Genomic DNA, 14416 nt, shown 5'->3' on the forward strand with positions numbered 1-14416 from the left:
CACACAAAATTTATAGTAAATTGCCTCATTGTCCACCATAATTCCTCAGATTTTAAATTTTATTACTTACAGCAAGGCTCACCTACACTTGGTATGGTTGGTTCATGGTTTTATTATTAAAAATGGCAGCCTCAAGTCTGAATTGTGAATAATTTACAAGGTAAAAAAAAAAACCTGAAGATAATAACATAATCGCAGCAAAACAACATTTGAATCTAAAAGAGCATTCGTGTCATCATTAAGCATGGTGTTGGCCTAACGGTTAAGGTGGCTGGCTTGAGATCTTAGGGTCCTGAATTTGAGCACCTGTTGTGCTGCTGAAATAACATCATGTGGGGTGAATCAGCCTGTCATCCTTCCGAGGTCGGCAAAATGAGTACCAGCTGACTGGTAATAGGGAGCATTTCATCAGCGGCACAGCCATGCCCCCAGAAAATGTTGCAGTCAAGCAGCCACAGGCTGCATATGAACCACCACCACCACCATGTCATCATTAAACAGTGTGATAATATAGGGCATTGCACTTTTTCAGTAGCGTTCAGTTCTACATTTAATTTCCTAGAATGTATTACTATGATGCAGCTGTCTGCATAATTATTGTTTTTCAGATAACCAGTCCGGAAATCTACGATGCAAAAAGATGCAAAGTCTTTGCAAAGTTGTTCACAGCATTCCTGAAGAGACTTCAGCTTGCAAGAACTCAGGACATAATGGTAGGATTCATAGCTAGAGTCTTATATATATATATATATATATAAAAACTGATATAAAAACCGAAAGGGTCACAGAGTTACAAGTGTATGGAAAGCCTCACTGCGTTGCCCTGATGAAGCCCCAACAAGGGCGAAACCAGGTCGGTAACTGTGAGTTTTGCATGCACTTGTGACAGTATCTGTATTTATAATCCGTAATGACGCACTGCTAGATGGTTCCTCTGGAACTTTGCAGGCAAGGCGGACGTGCATGGCGATGACGTCATGTTGTCCGCTCATTAGGTTGGAGAACCGTAATATATATATAGTTACGGAAACGGAGTACGGCTCTTCCCCTTAGCAAGGGGTGGTTAGCCCCTTGTCCTGTTAAGCTGACCGTCTCCGCTCCTGAAGCTACCCCGCTCCTCCATGGGGTGGGATTGGCCGAGGCGATCGGTCAAAGGATTCCCGTACGCCCCGCCGAGCCCTCCACAAAGCAGGTGGGCAACTCCGTTCGAGACCGCGGACAAGATGTTATTTGCCGAGCGGTTTAGCAGCCCGCGGCTCGAACCATTAGCAGTACTAAACCCGATTCCTATGCGTTGGCCAAATCGTGGCACAGGTATTCAATGATGGAAAACTCTAAAACGAACGGATGTGAAGGAAAGAAGGCAAAGGTAGGAAGAACAGGAATTTATTACTAATTACTATTTACACAACCAAAGAAACCAAGGAGAAGGAAAGAAAACGAAAGTAATTTACAGAAGAAGAAGACACAGTGCAATTCTACTTATCTTAATCTATACAGTCTTACTTAAACCCCAGGACAACACAGACAAACAGACGACAATCAGACAAACAGACGACAATCAGACTTACACGAATGGGGAATGAAGGCAGGAACGAATGGCTGGAAGGGGAGGAAGGTTCAGGTGGTCCACAGAGCTGGAAGGATGCGGGTCCGGTTCGTGTAAACGACAAGGCTCGAGGTGAGCGGCCGCCGACCCTCCTCAATCTCGTTCGCACGGCGGCGTTTCTTCGTAGCAGCGGGTCGAAACTGCCGTCAAAGCTCAACTCAGCTGCGGTGGACTCAGCTGCGGTGGACTCAGCTGCGGTGGACTCCTTACTCATCTCCTGGGTCACACATCTGCCGCATCTCTCCTGGTGGGGGCTGATGCAATGGGTTTTATAACCCCACTCTCTTGAGCCATACCCACTCATCCTTGGTTGGTCGGCAAGGGCTTTCCTGGCCCCACCCTCTGAGGACGAGGTGCGGGCCATGCCCGTAATGTAGCTCCTCCCCCTTCTTCTCCGAGGCTTGACCACGTGTGTAATGGAGGCAAATGCAGTTGGCAATTGAAAGGGGTGATGGTGATGCCAATAACCCCACCCAATGCAACGGTGTTCGCGGTGCTGGCGCTTTGGGGGGCCACGGCGATATGGTAGGGGATCTATCTTATTTGATCTGGTGCAATGCAGTGTCAATTAATGGGAAACAGAGCCTTAAACTAACATAGAATAAGAAATAACTATAGAGAGGTTCTATGGTGGCCTACGTGCTTGTACATGGACTAGCTATGGTGCACTCATTTCAATTAACAGCCAATTAAAAGGGGAAATGTACACAGGAAATTTAATACCACATTTACAAAGTGAAGGTTCTAAAAACCGTAACACAGCACCCTCATTCCTCACGGCACGTCTCGGGCCGACAAAACCTTAACTTAGTGTGGCACGTAGGTGTAATTCCCTCTACAATTAACCTGCCCCTGAGTGCGACAGTTTTAAAACACAAATAAGTATGTCCCTCTGCTGCATTGCACCCTACCTAACAGATTCACGCCCACAGCAAACCGAATTGCGGAATGGTTTTCAAACTAAACATGTACGGTGGGGAGCATTATTTACAAGTTACACTATTTGGACTATTTACAAAACGCAACCCAGGACCTGTGATTTTGGGAAACAAAAAGAATCCTGTGGGAGGGAAGGAGACAGCATGCACTGCATCGACGCACCAGCACCAATAATCATCAAAGCACCACTCACCAAAACGCACCGGAGTGCACAGTCACCATAGTTATAAAAAAAAACAACAGCTGGTGGTCTTGCTCTTCGGCTCCCTCTGCTGGCTGTTGTCGTTCTTGATGTTCTCAACTTGTTGTTCTTCTTGATCTTATTTGTAATAATAAAACAAAAGCACAAACCGTGTCCATTTTTATTTATGGCCCACAGGGGCCGACTATGGGTGGTTCACCTGTGGGCTTGGTGCCACCTCACGGGGTCCGCAAGCAAGATCTTGGGCCATCGTGGCCGGTCACAGCAGAGGGGCCATGCCCCAACCCGTGGGGTCCAGGAGTGGTGCTCAGCCACAGACATGTGGTCCATGAAGTGGTGCATCGATGCAGGTAGCTGGTTGCGAGGATTCGGGCACACCGACGTGGCCCCCCCCCCCCCCCCCCCCCCGCACGCTCCCCTCAGTGCCCAGAGAGCACGATCCTCAGGTTGGGGAAGGAAGACAGAGAAGACAGGTGAGTGAGGGGTAAGGGCGCAAGGGTACACATCAAACAAGGCAATGCAGAATGAGGGGCGCATGGGAGCGAGCTGAGAAAGGTGCATCCCAACGTACGCCCCCCACATGTGACCTACACTGCCCCACTTGCCCCTCCCCGTATTTAAAAAAGCCTACACATTTACAAATCCGTCACTACGTCTCGTCCTCCCCATATCTCCCCTATACCAAATTCGTCACAATCCCATTAACCCAAAATTTGCCATCGCCAATTCATCATCAATCCTCATAAGGAGGGAGAGATGGAACATCAGCACAATGTCACACCCACGTCATGATGCGTCTCACATTCCAAACATTTGCACAAAAATAATAAAAACAACAAACCATGGCATGGTGTGGAGTTCTGTCACCCCAGGTGAGTGGATGTAGATGGTGCGAGGAGATTCTTAATCCTAACTATCCTCTAAATGACTTTAATACACTTTACACTACCCGGGGTCTTTCCCTGCCAATCCATTGGCCATCTTACACTCTATGCGGTTTTAAGAACCAAATTCCCATTGACCAAACTGTGGTGCTTCCTCAATTTGGGGTCTCACTCCCCTGGTTCAACTCCCTGTGCCTTTGCACAATTTCAGGACTGGGTCGTGTGGCTCTCCCAGCAGGTCTACCCACCTGCACACCTCCACCACTGCAGTTGCCTCCGAGCTTACCTGCTCCTTACCCTAACCTATCTAACTGGGGAAGGCCCTCTGGCGCTCTCCCCACTCGGTGCCCTCTCTGGCACTGGGCTACCCGGGTCCGTCCTCCGGATCCTCGGGCCCCATCCACAACTCTACCGGCTCCGAGAGCCCACCTGCGGCCTCACCTGGCCGACATCTTAACAGTGGTGGAGTGCCCATTTAACTACACACACTAACAGGCCACACGCCCAGCCATTTCCACGTCACTAATGCACCCATCCAAACACCATTCTTCCACCACGCACTACAGATGCCAATATCCAACCACAATTTACCTACTCCCTCTACCTAACTCTTAAACTACCCTCCCCGGGTATTCGTGATAGGGGTTCACCTTTCCCCCATTCACACCTTCGCACCATCCACTCCACTCCACAGTTTCCACCATACTCACTCCACACCATCCATTCCATACTCCATATATCCCAAACCATACATTTCATTCAACCATGCTCACCTGTATTGGCACACCTGTGCCATCACACCTGGTGCTTCCTGCACCCTCCCTCCAGGACCATTTGCTCAACACAACACACAATCACCATTACTCACTCATACGCTGCTCCATACACTTTCGATTCTCAAACACACGGCATCATCTGATCTACCTACTCCCCTCTAAAACTCGCGCTTCCCAGTCGCCCCTTATACTATTGCGCTCCCTCGTCATTATAATCCAACTACCCTACTCTCCACGTCCCCACTACAGGTATAGTGTCGCTACTTAAATCTCCAGTTACCTATGGTCAATCCTCTCTAGATCCCTATCATTTTATCCAAACCCTCCCTCGGCGAGCTTACACTGCCATAAACCCCATAGCTAGTGCTCATGTGCCCCCTTGTGTGAGGGATGGCAGAGTTGCCATTCCACCACATTCGGCATGTCCCACTATCAATTTTGCCAATCCAATTTTCTGCAAATCAAAATTTGCCAATCACTGCCAATCATTCTACCAATCCTCAATTTGCCAATCATTACTGCCAATCCTATTCACTATTCCAAATTTCAAATCCAAAACACTATCATCATCACAGTCCACTATATCTGAGCCTCTCGGTACGTCATGACATCATTAAAACTCGGCTTCGCAAAGCCGAGCAATGAATTCGGGTGGTTTGGTCGCCTGCAGGTTGAGTCCGTCCGGCATTCGGTTCAAGGGAGGCGGCATGCTCGGCCCGAGATTCCACGCACCATCTCGGCGCGGATCCTTTCGGTCTCCGGCCCGATGGCTCGATCCCGCCCGGCCGGAACGCCGCAACCACAAGGGGGGCACCGTGCCGCTTCCTCCGACCTGCCCTTGAACCGGACCGGTCGCCTTGCCCGACGAGGCCCGGTCTCGACCGTGCGGGGCGGGGCCAGGCCCGAATCGGCAACGACGCTTCGAAGAGAAGCGACGCAGCACCGTTCCGCGCCGGGCCTCGCATCCAACAAAGTGCACCGCGCCCCGAGTGCTCGCGTCGGCTACCCGTCGCCCTAAACGCTGCCCCGTTTAACGTCGATGCCTTACTTGCATGCTCGCACGCATACGCGACCCTTTTCACACTCACCAAACCCGGCCTTCCAACGCTGCCCATACATTCCACACACTCCGTCCATTCCACCACCGCACTCCCTGTTACACACCACACCTCTCGCGCGCACCCTCTGGCGCACACTCGTCGTTCACACACTTCGTTCCACACCTCTCCTCCGTTACGTCCTCCGTAACACTCACCATGGGCGTGCACTCTCGCATCCACCCACTCACGCGCTTCAATGGGCTCTCTCACACTCGCGCCACCACCAACTCACTCTCCGTGTCACACTCCCTACCACACTGTCGTGCGTTCATTCTCCGACGCACACTCTTTCCTCACAAGCGCGCCATTTCCACTCGCACCACTCACAGGGGACCCTTCACCAATGCCCGGATGCTTTCTCGATCCCAAGCGCGCGAAAATTCTTTCTGCGCCAAACATCCTTTTACAAAATCTCCCTGCACAATATACAGCACGACTCACCTGGGTGCTTCTTCTTCTTCGCTCCAACACCACCTGCAAATCTTTATTGGGGTTATTAAGCACAGCATCGTGATGTGAGCAGGGACTTTGCACATTTTCCATCTTTCCCTGCCGCGAGTGCTTTTCCAAGTCCCCGGTCTCTCCAATTCCAATTTAAACTTTTGCTTTTTCTTTGACGACCGCTGGCTTTATTAAAATTCCCTCTACTTCAGCGGTCGCCGGCTGCCCCATACCCTGGGTCGTGATCTCTATGCCCGTCATTTTACCCGCGCTTTGCTCCGCCTCGCTCAACCAGCGCTTCTCGACCCGCTTTACCTCGTCGCGTACCCCTGGGACCTGCTCGCCCAACCCATACGCCGATTTTATGGTTACCAGTACTTGCGCCAAAAAGCTCTGCAGGTCCACAACCCCTACTTGCGCAGCGGGTGTGGCTGCCGCAGCCATGTGCGAGGCGCCATTTTGTGCGCCTCCAACCTCGTGCGTGGCGTCGCCATCTTGTGCACCTGAAACCCTCGCAACCCAATGCGTATTGCGCTCCTCCATTACTCCCAAATCCTCCCCGGGGTCCTGGGTCGATTCTAAACCCTCTAACTCTACCCCCACCGGCATCCGGTCGCCTTGATTATCCATGGCACGATTTAAATTTAGGATGTTAAAATAAAATTTTGGCCACTCGTAATTTTGAGTGCGTTAAGCGCACTTCGGGTCCGAATCCCACTCCTGACACCAATTGTTACGGAAACGGAGTACGGCTCTTCCCCTTAGCAAGAGGTGGTTAGCCCCTTGTCCTGTTAAGCTGACCGTCTCCGCTCCTGAAGCTACCCCGCTCCTCCGTGGGGTGGGATTGGCCGAGGCGATCGGTCAAAGGATTCCCGTACGCCCCCGCCGAGCCCTCCACAAAGCAGGTGGGCAACCCCGTTCGAGACCGCGAACAAGATGTTATTTGCCGAGCGGGTTAGCAGCCCGCGGCACGAACCATTAGCAGTACTAAACCCGATTCCTATGCGTTGGCCAAATCGTGCCACAGGTATTCAATGATGGAAAACTCTAAAACGAACGGATGTGAAGGAAAGAAGGCAAAGGTAGGAAGAACAGGAATTTATTACTAATTACTATTTACACAACCAAAGAAACCAAGGAGAAGGAAAGAAAACGAAAGTAACTTACAGAAGAAGAAGACACAGTGCAATTCTACTTATCTTAATCTATACAGTCTTACTTAAACCCCAGGACAACACAGACAAACAGACGACAATCAGACTTACACGAATGGGGAATGAAGGCAGGAACGAATGGCTGGAAGGGGAGGAAGGTTCAGGTGGTCCACAGAGCTGGAAGGATGCGGGTCCGGTTCGTGTAAACGACAAGGCTCGAGGTGAGCGGCCGCCGACCCTCCTCAATCTCGTTCGCACGGCGGCGTTTCTTCGTAGCAGCGGGTCGAAACTGCCGTCAAAGCTCAACTCAACTGCGGTGGACTCAACTGCGGTGGACTCAGCTGCGGTGGACACAGCTGCGGTGCTCAGCTGCGGTGGACTCCTTACTCATCTCCTGGGAGCGAGAGATTGTGTTTGGGGAGCGAGAGATGGTGTTTGGGTAGCGAGAGATGGTGTTTGGGGAGCGAGAGATGGTGTTTGGGGAGCGAGAGATAGTGTTTGGGGAGCGAGAGATAGTGTTTGGGGAGCGAGAGATAGTGTTTGGGGAGCGAGAGATAGTGTTTGGGGAGCGAGAGATAGTGTTTGGGGAGCGAGAGATAGTGTTTGGGGAGCGAGAGATAGTGTTTGGGGAGCGAGAGATAGTGTTTGGGGAGCGAGAGATAGTGTTTGGGGAGCGAGAGATAGTGTTTGGGGAGCGAGAGATAGTGTTTGGGGAGCGAGAGATAGTGTTTGGGGAGCGAGAGATAGTGTTTGGGGAGCGAGAGATAGTGTTTGGGGAGCGAGAGATAGTGTTTGGGGAGCGAGAGATAGTGTTTGGGGAGCGAGAGATAGTGTTTGGGGAGCGAGAGATAGTGTTTGGGGAGCGAGAGATAGTGTTTGGGGAGCGAGAGATAGTGTTTGGGGAGCGAGAGATAGTGTTTGGGGAGCGAGAGATAGTGTTTGGGGAGCGAGAGATAGTGTTTGGGGAGCGAGAGATAGTGTTTGGGGAGCGAGAGATAGTGTTTGTGGGGGCGAGAGACTGTGTTTGTGGGGGCGAGAGACTGTGTTTGTGGGGGCGAGAGACTGTGTTTGGGGGGGCGAGAGACTGTGTTTGGGGGGGGCGAGAGACAGTGTTTGGGGGGCGAGAGACAGTGTTTGGGGGGCGAGAGACAGTGTTTGGGGGGCGAGAGACAGTGTTTGGGGGGCGAGAGACAGTGTTTGGGGGGCGAGAGACAGTGTTTGGGGGGCGAGAGACAGTGTTTGGGGGGCGAGAGACAGTGCTTGGGGGGCGAGAGACAGTGCTTGGGGGGCGAGAGACAGTGCTTGGGGGGCGAGAGACAGTGTTTGGGGGGCGAGAGACAGTGTTTGTGTAGCGAGATAGAGTGTTTGTGTAGCGAGATAGAGTGTTTGTGGAGCGAGATAGAGTGTTTGTGGAGCGAGATAGAGTGTTTGTGGAGCGAGATAGAGTGTTTGTGGAGCGAGATAGAGTGTTTGTGGAGCGAGATAGAGTGTTTGTGGAGCGAGATAGAGTGTTTGTGGAGCGAGATAGAGTGTTTGTGTAGCGAGATAGTGTTTGTGGAGCGAGATAGAGTGTTTGTGGAGCGAGATAGAGTGTTTGTGGAGCGAGATAGAGTGTTTGTGGAGCGAGATAGAGTGTTTGTGGAGCGAGATAGTGTTTGTGGAGCGAGATAGAGTGTTTGTGGAGCGAGATAGAGTGTTTGTGGAGCGAGATATAGTGTTTGTGGAGCGAGATATAGTGTTTGTGGAGCGAGATATAGTGTTTGTGGAGCGAGATATCGTGTTTGTGGAGCGAGAGATCGTGTTTGTGGAGCGAGAGATCATGTTTGTGGAGCGAGAGAGTGTTTGGGGAGCGAGAGAGTGTGTTTGAGGAGCTAGATATGGTGTTTCGGGAGCGAGAGATGGTGTTTGGGGAGCGAGAGATGGTGTTTGGGGAGCGAGAGAGTGTGTTTGAGGAGCTAGATATAGTGTTTCGGGAGCGAGAGATGGTGTTTGGGGAGCGAGAGATGGTGTTTGGGGAGCGAGAGATGGTGTTTGGGGAGCGAGAGATCATGTTTGTGGAGCGAGAGAGTGTTTGGGGAGCGAGAGAGTGTGTTTGAGGAGCTAGATATAGTGTTTCGGGAGCGAGAGATGGTGTTTGGGGAGCGAGAGATGGTGTTTGGGGAGCGAGAGATCGTGTTTGTGGAGCGAGAGATCGTGTTTGTGGAGCGAGAGATCGTGTTTGTGGAGCGAGAGAGTGTTTGTGGAGCGAGATATCGTGTTTGTGGAGCGAGATATCGTGTTTGAGGAGCGAGAGATGGTGTTTGGGGAGCGAGAGATGGTGTTTGGGGGGCGAGAGATGGTGTTTGGGGGGCGAGAGATGGTGTTTGGGGGGCGAGAGATGGTGTTTGGGGGGCGAGAGATGGTGTTTGGGGGGCGAGAGATGGTGTTTGGGGGGCGAGAGATGGTGTTTGGGGGGCGAGATATGGTGTTTGGGGGGCGAGAGATAGTGTTTGGGGGGCGAGAGATAGTGTGTGTGGAGCGAGAGATAGTGTTTGGGGAGCGGGTTCGGGTTGTTCGGGTCTTCTCATATATATATATATATATATATATATAAATTTATATATTTATATATTCTCATATATATATATTTATATATTTATATATTCTCATATATATATTGTTACAGGTCGCGGTTAGATGTTATAGACCGAGCGGTGGTGTAAGACCGCGACCTAACAAAACTCACCCGATTCACCCAGACTTTGGCCGGATCGCACCGCAGCTGCTCAATGAGGGGAAAAGACAAAAACGACGAATGCAAAGAGGAAAAGGAATTAAAACGAGAAGACGTACAGACGAGTAATGGGGTTTATTATTTACACACACAAGCAAAAAGGAGCAATTAAGTTTATTTACAACACATAAGACGCAGGTGACACAGTGCAAATACTAGCTTATCTACAGGCTTAACTTATCCCAGGACAGAACAAACAGAACGCTGACTCACGCGGGGGATGCCAGGAATGGCAGAAGGTGGATGGCTGGAGGGAGAGGGAGAGGTCCAAGGGGGGTCCCGCAGCACAACCGGCGCGTTCAGCAGCCGCCGTTCCTCTTTGGCCCTGCTCCAAACCACCGTTCAGGCCCCCTTTGGCGGTTGGGTGGTCTTGCGGCTGCGGCCTCCGTCCGCTGCGTTCCCAGGACTTGTCTCACTCGCTTTTCACCACCGACTCCTCACCACCGCAACCAACTGTGACCACTGACCCTCCTTTTGCAACCGACTCAGACCAACTCTTCTCTCTCTCTTTCTTGGTGCGACCAACTCCTCCTCTCTCTCTCTCTCTCTTTCTCCGACCAACCCAGAGTGCATCTCTCTCAGCTCACTTCCGGTTGCGCCCTTTTATAGCGCCCCCAGCGATCACGCCCCCCGGCGCTTTGGACACGCCCATCGGGGGTGCTCACCTCGGCCCTGGTTGGTCGCGCGACCCTCTGGCTCCGCCCTTGATGACGACGGGCGGGCACGCCTTTCTTCTCCGACCCGAGCACAGGTTCAATGGCGGTTTTGGAGGGGAGGTAATTGCCAAACGACGAAAAGGGGGAATGGAGGTTGTGGGAATGGGAATGAAGGGAATCTATCTCTTTCACTGGTGCAATGGAGTATTTCAATTAATGGAAGACACAGCCTTACACTAATACACAGAATAAGATATAACTATCGAACATGAATATCCTATGATTGGCTGACATGTATGCTTGTGAACTATGGGACGCCCTTTTGATCTTACACAGCTCCGGAGGCAGGAGGCACAGCACAACAACAACAACAATAATAATAATAATACAGCACACAATCAAAAAAATATATACAGTCCTCAAATCCACAACACTGCACCCTCCTCCTCTTAGGCACGTCCCGGGCCTACAACTTTTATCTTTAGCGTGACACGTAGGTGTAGTTCCCTCTATTTTTAACCTGACCCTGAGTGCGACAGTTTAAACATAAATAAGTGTCCCGCTGCTCCATTGCACCCTGCCTAACAGACTTTCGCCCACAGTTAACCGAATTGCAGAATGGTCTTCAAACTATACACTGACGGTGGGGAGCATTATTTACAATGACGCTATTTTTATTTACAAAACTAACCCAGGACCTGTGATTGTTCTTTCTGGGGGGGAGACAGTCTGCTCTGCATCGACGCACCATGAACGCACCCAAAAACGCACCAATACACACCCAAGCACCAATCGGTGCAGTCACCATTGTTCAATGAATAAAAATAAATTCAACAACCCCTAACCCTGCAGGTGATCTCTTGCTCTTCGGCTCCCTCTGCTGGTTATTATTATTTGGTCTTCCAGATGTTGTCATTCTTTTGCTTTGCTTACTGGCGGCCTATTTTCAATAAAGTGTGCCCAATGTGTCCTTTTTATTTGCTTTATTTATGGCCCACAGGGCCGACTATGTGTGGTTCACCTGTGGGGCATCGGTGCCCTGTGGCCAAGGTCCGCCAGCAAGATTTCGGGCCCTCATGGCCGGTTCCAGCAGAGGGGCCATGCCCCAACCCATGGGGTCCATAAGTGGTGCTCGGCCACAGACATGTGGTCCATAATGTGGTGCATCGATGCAGACAGCTGGTTCTGGGAATTTCGGGCGCACAATGGCCGACCCACGCACGCTCCCCTCGGCGCCCAACGGCGCACAGGTCATGTGGGAGACAAAAGGGGAAAGACAATTGAGCGAGGGGTAAGGTCACAAGGGTACACATCAATAAGGCAATGCAAGGCGAAATGCGTACGGAGGGCGAAGTGAGAAAGCTCGTCCCTACCGTACGTCACCCCCCTGTCACCTACCCTACCCTTACCCCATATGTACAAAAATTTACACATTTACAAATTCGTCACTACTGTCACGTCTTCCCCATATTTCCCCTATACCAAATTCGTCTCCACAATCCCTCTACTGCAAAATTTGCCATCATCAATTCATCATCAATCCTCATAAGGAGGCAGAGATGGAACATCAAAGCACAATGTCACACCCACGTCATGATGCGTCTCACATTCCAAACATTTGCCCAATAAAAAATAATAAAACATGGCATGGTGTGGAGTTCCTGTCACCTCCGGTGAGTGGGTGCAGATGGTGCGAGGAGATCCTTCATCCTAACTATCCTCTAAATGACTTTAACACACTTTACACTACCCGGGGTCTTTCTCCGGCCAAACCATTGGCCCTCTTACACTATGGGTTCTAAAAACCAATTCCCATTGGCCAAACTGTGGTGCTTTTCAATTTGGGGTCTTACTCCCCCGATTCATCTCCCGGTGCCCTCGCACAATTTCTGGGCCGCGACGTGTAGCTCTCCCAACAGGTCCACCCACCTGCACACCTCCACCACTGTAGTTGCCACCCGAGCTTACCTAGCTCCCCACCCCAACCCATCCAACTGGGGGCAGCCCCTCTCCTGGCTCTGCCACCCCACGGTGCCCTCCGGCACCGGGCCACCCGGGTCCGTCCCCCGGATCCTCGGGCCCCATCCACAACAACTACTACCGGCTCCCAGAGCCCACCCGCGGCCTCACCTGGCCGACATCCTCACAGTGGTGGAGTGCTCAAACAACCACACACACCAACAGGCTACACGCCCAGCCATTTCCACAACACTAATGCACCCATCCAAATACCATTCTTTCACCTCGCACCACAGATGCCAATATCCAACCACAATTTACCTATACCCTCTACCTAACACTTGCACTACCCGCCCCGGGTATCCGTGATGGGGGTCCACTCTTCCCCCATTCACACCTTCGCACCATCCACTCCACTCCACAATTTCCACCATACTCACTCCACGACCATCCATTCCAATACTCCATACCATTTATTCCATACACCTGTCTTTCATTCACCTGTCGTTGCACACCTGTGCAATCCTCACACACACGGCATCATCTCAGCTAACTTCTCCCCTCTGAAACTTGCGCTTCCCAGTCGTCCCTTTAAACTATTGCGCTCCCACGTCATTATCATCCATACTAATCTACCTGCGTCCCCACTACAGGTATCAGTCACTAACTAAACTTAACGTCACCTAATGTCAATCTTCGCTAGATCCCTACACACCATATCCTAACCCACCCGGGCTAGTTTTCACTGCCATACACCCCATAATCTAGTGCTCCTTTGCCCCCACCTGTGAGGGATGGTGGATTTGCCATCCCACCACATCGGGGGTCTCTCACTACCAATTTCGCTCGTCCAAATCCAACAATTCAAAAATTTTCCATTTACTGCCAATTCCATTCACTTTTCTAAATTTCGTTTTAAATCACTATCACTATCACCATCACCCGTCTACTTATTACATCCTCTCGGTGCGCCAATTCACATCTACAGCCCGGCTTCGTACAGCCGAGCAATGAACGCGGGTCGTTTTGTGCCAGCGGCTGGATACGTCCCGCATTCGGGGCAGGGACGGAGGCTTACCCGGGCCGAGATCCCACGCACCACCTCGGCGTGGAGCCATCCAATGTCCCGATCTCGACCTGCCGGCACGTCTCAACAAAAAGTGGTCGCCATGACGACCCTTCCTATCAAGCTGCCCGCTCCGCCTAGTGGAGCCCGGACGCGGCCGTTCCACGCGAGGCCCAGCGTGGATCGCGCACGGCGGTTCTTTCGAAACCGCCGTGGTTCGGATCCCCGCTGGTTCTCGCGGCACGCGAAGCCCGGCACGCACCGAGGGCCCGAGTCGGCTATAAGTCGTTCTAACCTTTAACCCGGTTATCGTCGACGCCTCACCTGGATGCTTACAAGCATACGCTACCCCTTTCTTGCTCATACATGCAGCCGTTTCCATGCTCCTCGTCGTACCTCTTCTTACACACCTCGGTACACTCATTCCGCTCACCGACTTGGTCACACACCTGACCACCGAACACCTTGGCACACATTCGTCGCTCGCACACCTCACCAACACACCTCTTCGCGCCCCTTTCTCGGTCACCTCCTCTGTGACAATCACAGGTGTGCTCTCACCCGCACACCCAACCACGTGCCTCACTACCAATTCCAGCGTGCATTCCCACTCACGCTCTACCATTCCAGGTGTGCATCCTTCTATTCCAGGTGTACATCCTCGCTCACCGGCCACAACCAACTCACGCTCCGTTTCACTCTCACTACTCTCACCTCCACTCTCTGTCGCGCACTCACCCTTACTCTCGACAGCACACTCTTTCCTCATGCACCCGTCCGTTACACACCTTTCTCGCGCACACTCTTCCGCACATTGTCCCGTTACACCCTCTGTAACACTCACCACAGGCATGCAT

The 14416-nt window shown here is 51.7% G+C and overlaps 1 protein-coding gene across 5 annotated transcripts in view; it reads left to right on the top strand.

Moving 5' to 3' along the window:
• LIG4 (DNA ligase 4) overlaps positions 1-14416 on the top strand; it is a 97327-nt gene that overhangs the window by 7088 nt on the left and 75823 nt on the right. For 4 of the 5 annotated variants that reach the window (XM_078777937.1, XM_068117274.2, XM_068117269.2 and 1 more), the window contains one exon: positions 609-713. The exons of the other annotated variant lie outside the window; for it this stretch is intronic. The gene's annotated coding sequence lies outside the window, so the exon portion shown is untranslated. The remainder of the gene's footprint in view (positions 1-608; positions 714-14416) is intronic. 5 annotated transcript variants of the gene reach the window in all.

The sequence above is a fragment of the Myxine glutinosa genome, chromosome 5, assembly GCF_964187855.1.
Source record: "Myxine glutinosa chromosome 5, kmMyxGlut1.1, whole genome shotgun sequence".
In the NCBI taxonomy this organism is placed as follows: domain Eukaryota; kingdom Metazoa; phylum Chordata; class Myxini; order Myxiniformes; family Myxinidae; genus Myxine; species Myxine glutinosa.